Source organism: Melopsittacus undulatus, chromosome 1, assembly GCF_012275295.1.
Source record: "Melopsittacus undulatus isolate bMelUnd1 chromosome 1, bMelUnd1.mat.Z, whole genome shotgun sequence".
NCBI lineage: Eukaryota > Metazoa > Chordata > Aves > Psittaciformes > Psittaculidae > Melopsittacus > Melopsittacus undulatus.
In genome coordinates, this window is record NC_047527.1 from 92,055,303 (window position 1) to 92,061,699 (window position 6,397).

General features: G+C 40.1%; 1 long non-coding RNA gene across 1 annotated transcript; it reads left to right on the top strand.

Annotated features, from left to right (window-relative positions):
- The first annotated feature begins 1,581 nt into the window (after positions 1-1,581).
- LOC117436789 (uncharacterized) lies at positions 1,582-6,134 on the top strand. Its single transcript, XR_004550124.1, has 3 exons — positions 1,582-1,881; positions 3,785-3,980; positions 5,937-6,134. It is a non-coding gene; the product is annotated as an uncharacterized lncRNA (long non-coding RNA).
- The last annotated feature ends 263 nt before the right edge of the window (positions 6,135-6,397 follow it).

Sequence of the window (6,397 nt, forward strand, 5' to 3'; positions counted from 1 at the left end):
ATTACACTAACATTAAGGGAATAGTGTGTCTTGTTCTGGTGCCCACGCTTGAGAAAAATGATGTTGACAATTTAAGCTTCGCAAAGGAGCAATAAGAGTTACGTGATATCTAAGCAAAGATGATTTATGGTAAGAGACTTATGATCAGTCTATTTAGTTTATTGAAAAGAAGATTAAAGAGGGAACCTGATGAACAGTAGGCTGTGCGGGTTCTTCACTGCAAGGGGCTCTGTCATCCTACAGTCACAGACATAGTCACATCCCATGGCCAGAGGTGAAAGCTAGAAATAGGTGGATAGAGTAGTTCAGGGTAAAGATCAATTATCTCCATCCCAGTATTGTGCTTGGATCATATTCTGGCTTCACAGCCAGAAGCCCTTTTAATTACTATGGCAAAGGTGTCATAAAATGTATGCATGAATAACTGAGATTATATGCTATGTAAATAGGGCCATACACAACTAACCTCCAAGAATTCAAAAGGGCTGACTTGGATATCTGCATTCTAATAGCTCTTAAGGGAGGATTGTGCAGATCAAGGACTTTTGCTGTTATAGGCAGTTGCAGGAGACCCTAGTTATGGCCTTCCCAAAATCATGACTGGCCTGTATTTTTTCCTGTGACATCCCAGCCATGCTAGCCTGTAAAACTATACATCATTCATTTTCAAATTCCTCCTCGGGGCTGGATTCAGGGGTCATACATATATTCACGGAAAATACTCCTATGGTTCTCTCCCATTAAAATCAATGAGTTTTCAGGCTGTCTGAAGATAAACATAGAGTACAGACTTCCCTGAATGCAGCCAAGCAGCCTACTGATTGTGTCTAGGTAAAGAGCTGGTAGGGATCTTTCTTTCATTTCTTTGACTTCACACCAGTTTATTTCATGTTGTCTATTTAGATGCTAAGTGCTTTAAAGCGCAAACTGTCATTTCTATGGATGTAGTGTTTAGCACAGCTGAAGCCTGTCTTGATTGGGAGTTCTAGATGCAACTTGAATGCAGATAATAGAAATTTATAATAAGGCTTGAATTAACGCTTAGTCTCCCATGCTGTACAGTTTGACATCAGTGCTGCTTTATCCCATTTACAAAAGCTACAGTCTTTCTGAAAGGACTCATCAAATGCTGTTGTAGGAAGGATTTTGTGCTTTGTATCATAGCAAACATTTCCAGAACTGGACTGTTTCTTTTCTATGATCATTGCAAATTAAGACCACACACATTTCATGTGCTCAAAGAAGAGCAAAAGAAATCAACATTTGCTAAACAGAAATTAATGTAGATCTAGCTAAGGACTCAAAAAACAAAATACTCTTAGTACACATGGGCAGTCACTCAGTCCTTGTGTAACTGCCTGCCCTCAGCTCTCAGTACATAGCTCTAGTTGCTAGCAGATCCTGGTTGAAATTCAAATCAGTTTCAGCATTGCTGCTGTCTCTTCTAATTGACTCTGTCGATACACTCAGCTAGTGGGAGGGACAGGGGAGCAAAGCAGGCAGAAAGGACCAAATGATTTCTAACACATGCTAGGCTATTCAGCAAAACATTACGGCTGTGGGGGCCTGACGCTGCACAAGTGCCGGGATTCCCCATGCCCTGACATGGAGCACTCCAGAAAAATGAGAGCAGTATTTTTTTTCCTTTTTTTTTTAACGTTGGAAGCATTAGGCCCAGACAGTGGTTGAAAACCACAGCTCAGTTGGCGATGAGTGCTGTGCAGCAGCGGAAGCGTGTGGAAAAATTCTGGCTGACTCATCCATAATTCATCTAGCGTCCCAGGGAACGTGCGCACTGGAGAGGGATCCCTGGTACTCCTGCAAGGAAGAGGCCTGCTGCCCCAGCAAGATGTGGGCAACAACCAGCCCTCTTTTACCCAGGTAACCTCACAGTCCCCAGGCTTGCTGCTGGGCCATCTCACCACCTCTGCAAGGGACTGGTCTCCCTGCTTAGCACAGGGCAGGAGACCACAGCCCTGGGAGACTTACTGACTTGATCTTTATGATGATGCTGCTGTGGGGAAGGGTCAGTACAAGAGCTGGCCCCTTCCCTTCGGATAACACATGCAATGACTTGAGGAATCCATCCCAGCCTGTTCAATATTTGCATCTTCATGTGTGTGTGCATGTGACACAAACTCTGCTTTGAGTGACTCTGCTCTTGGTGTACAACCTCTTGTTGGGCTGTGTTTCCAAGGGCTCCTGGCAAAGCGCTCAACAGATGTTATTAAACCTTAATGATCTGTTCACACAGAACCCAACAGGTAGGTGGCTGCAACCCAGGGTAAAGCAGTTTTTAAGCCTAACCTTCAGCTTGGAGGTAGCTAAGCAACATATTCCATGCTGAAGGATTTCAGTCACCTGTTAGGGTTATTATAAATGTGTGACTGGCCTGAAGAGACAAGTAGAAAGTCTTGCAGGCTGTTTGAAAGAAAAATAGAAGAAACAAGATGAATATCAGAGACTGCTATTTGCATTGTGTGCAGTAGCCTAAACTCAGATGAGTTTGCAAGAGAATCTTATGCAAAAGAATGGAGATGTGTAGTGAGGAAAAAAATTACATAGACAAATGAAAGTAGATGTTAATTACTTTATCTCCATCTGTGCATGTCTTCTACTGCTCAGGGCTAAATAAGTTGACTCCTTCAGGATTGACTGCTTCCACTGATTTTCTGAAAGGATGAATGAATCTCAGACTACCCAAAATATCAGAGCCACAAAATAAGCTGTTGGAACTCTACCATTAGTCCTGGGACTGTGTGGTCAGCCACAAGACAGAGAAAAGCATGCATACTCATAGTGCCCAAACACAAGGGCCTAGGGATGTCCAGCTGGGTTGCAGATGCCCCAAGACACGTGTAGATCATGAGGGCTGTATGCCACAGTAGTCGCCCCCTTTGGTTAACTTCCACCTGAATGATCTGTTGGTGAGAGCATGGAATAACTTGATGAAAAGAGATTCAGAACTGATTATCTAGCAAGCACAAGTCAAAATAATGAGTTAGATTGTGAATCTGCAAATGTATATCTATACTATTTCCAAAAGCTGCATTTCAGGAAATTATCATTGCAGGACTGTAGTCATTGTTGCTACCCTTAATCATTAATCAAAAAAAACACCAAGCAAACAAAACCAAACAAGAAACTATGACTTAAGAGACATAATCTAGAAAATGCAGCATGTTTTAAAAATAAATATTTCACCTTGCCAAGGCAAAGTTCCTTTACAACATGACGTTTAATCTCGCACATACTTCTATGGTTATTTTCCTGCCTTAAATCTAATTACTTCCCAGTATTTCAATTTGTTATATGCATTTTCATATCATGGTCTGCCACATTCCCAAATGTACACTCCATTGCAAAATTCTCCATAGTATTTATTTTGAGGCAGCTTCTGGGATAAAGAATTAGTCCTGGGATTTATCCACAGTTTTCACACTGCCCAGCCGGGTGACTTCCAGCCAAGTCACTGCACCTCTTCACCACCATTTTCCAGCAGTCAAAGTGGGGTAATAACCCTTTTTGAAAACATATGGAGATCTGCAGATGAAGTCCTATATAGCTTTAAGAGACGAAAACCTGAAGACCAGCACCTGTCAAACTGCTTATTAACCTATAACAGAATTGGCAAAAACAGATGATCACTGAACTTTTCCTCAGTCTGTTTAAACAGGCAAACAGTAATAGAGACAAGCTTTTAAACTAGATGTTTGTGACCTATTTGGAACATGTACAACCAGGGCAGATTTTGCTCATTGGTTATGACTTTTGTTTTCTTAAGGTGGCCTCTGAAGGACCACAGGCAACATCTCTCATACCTGTGACTATGTGCACCATTGGCCCAGCCATGCAGATGTGCTGCTTGAACTGCAGCAGCCCCAGGACAAGGTAGAGAAGAACTGCTTAAATTTGAGAGCAAAGCCTCACTGAGACACTTGCTTTTCAGTCCTGCCTGACAGCTGAGTTCCACACAGAAGGTATGTTAAGTTAGGAAAGCTTCCTGTAATCTCTGCTCCTTTGAAAAATACCCAACAGCCAGATTATATCTGTCTTGCAGTGACTTTCATGTCATCAGCTAGAGCCGTCTCTAAAAAGGTGCAAGCAGAACAGCCAAGTGATTGTGTAGAGACGCATGAGTTAATTTTAAAATGTTTCCTGTTTCACCCTTAAGAATGACCTTTAATTAAAAAGAAAAGTAAATTCAAGTTAGTATTAAATACATTTTCTTTAATAGAATCAACTATGGAAAAGGTTCTTTCAACTCTGTAACATATAAAATCACGATACACTGATTACTGTACAAGATTACTATAGTATCTCTTTGAAGTTCACATATGGAGTTCAACTATATATATAAAAAAAACTAAAAGAGGGGATTAGTCAGATTACTATTGGCTTGCCTTTTCTTTATTACCTCATATTTATTTTCTCAGTTACACACTGAATATTTTAAACATTGCGTGCCCCTTAGTAGCAAACATCTCCATTCCTGTTCCAACAAGGGACCCTGGCTTTTGATACCTGATATGCTATGTGCCAATGTGAAGCTTGATTTACCAGTGAGAATTCAAGAGAGTCCAATATCCTGCTAGCACAAGCAAGACTGGAGGACTAGGACTTTTGTTCTGGAACTTCTAGTCAGAAGCTCTTACAGTATTAGAGTGGATGCTTTGTCCATCATCTGAGCCCTAGTAAACAAAGGCACAACTGTGTGGTGCATAATATTTTGATGTTTATTTTAAGAGTATCATCTTGCAATGGCATATTCAAGAATTTGTGTCATGCATCTGTTGATTTTGTAACTAAAGCACTGTTGGTCAATTTTTTTTTTCCCTTACTGGTTCATAACTGTGGGAGGAAAACATGTAAGTAGATTGGAATTGTGCACCACAGCCATGAGTGTAACTTTTGTTTAGGTTCAGAATGTGAGACAGAGGGAATCAAACTGGAGCCAGCTGAGGACAGCTCTTCTTCTAGGCTCTCAAGTTCCTCTAGGAGGATTTTATCCAACCCTTGAAACCTAGCTGGGATATTTCTTCCAGTAGAGTTACACCTATAGTGTAGGCAGGATGCAGACACTTTACTGCAGTCAAACCATATGTGGCTTGATTACACTTTGCTGTGTTCTTGGCAGTACTAAAAGAGCATGAATTAGTGATTTTTTTTCATGTATGTGTTTGTAAAAGGCACAGTAATGGATGTTCAGCATCACTGAGAAGCCAAAATAAATATACTGTGATAATGACCTTCAGGATGTGGAACAGAATGTTCTATCACTTAATGATAAGTAAATAAATAGAATAACAATTCATGCCTTATTAATTTGACAATGTCTTTAAATTAAAGACAATAGTATCGTAGAATCATATGTAGATGCTCAGTAGATAACTGGCTATTTCCCACCATGCTTTTTAAGTTCTGCACTAAGTATCAGAGGATAAATATTATACCTGTACAGTATGCCTTTTCTTCTTAGTTAAAAATGAAAGTAAAAGGTCATTTTTGAACAGGCTCAGAAACTATACAGGGTTTTGATAAAATACAGAGCTAATTCCAGCTACATACAGCTCCTTCTCTTGCTACCTTCTCTTGCTTTTAGGACTCATATTAAAAGGAAGAAGAATAGTTTTTAGGCAGTGTTGATGTCCAACTTCAGTACACCTCTTGCAAAGATGTTGCCGGAAATGTCATCTTTAGCATTCATGTCTTTAGAAACACCAAGAATCCTTGGTTGCCACAGCCAGAAAGCATAAACTCAGATAACCATCACTTGGCCCTTCTTGTTGGCCAATTTTTAACTACTGCTCCACACATACTTGTTACTGGCCGTTCATTAACAAGGGATGATCAGTTCCTTGTTACAGTGTGTGGGGGGAAGTCCTACAATTTTCTACACTGTTGCCCCAGTGATGTTTGCTGGTTTTCTCTTCCAGCTCACATCAGTCCTGCCTGAGCCAATACCAAGCTGTAAATACACATCCAACCAAGGAACATTCGGAAGATTTGTGCGGATGCATTTATATTCTCTGTGGGTAGACATGGTTATAATACTTCCTTTTCCTGTGTTTTTCACTGTGGTTCAATATTCCTGTACATTAAGACTGTGCCACTTTAATTATGGATCATGTTTCCATTTAAATTGATAGAGTTTGTATTTAAAGTTTGAAAGAGAAGTTGCTGCCTTCTCTGCTATTAATAATATTACTGTTTTATATAATTACATGATTCCCATATAGTAGATAAATTATAACAGACAAATAAGCATCTCTGTCCATAAGGAACTTTAACTTCTGCATAAAAAGAGATGAAATGATACAGAGCAAGAAAGTTCAATGCAGAAAAAAGACTGAGGTTTGGAGGGTAGACAGAAAATGCTGCAAAGATGTAGCCAATC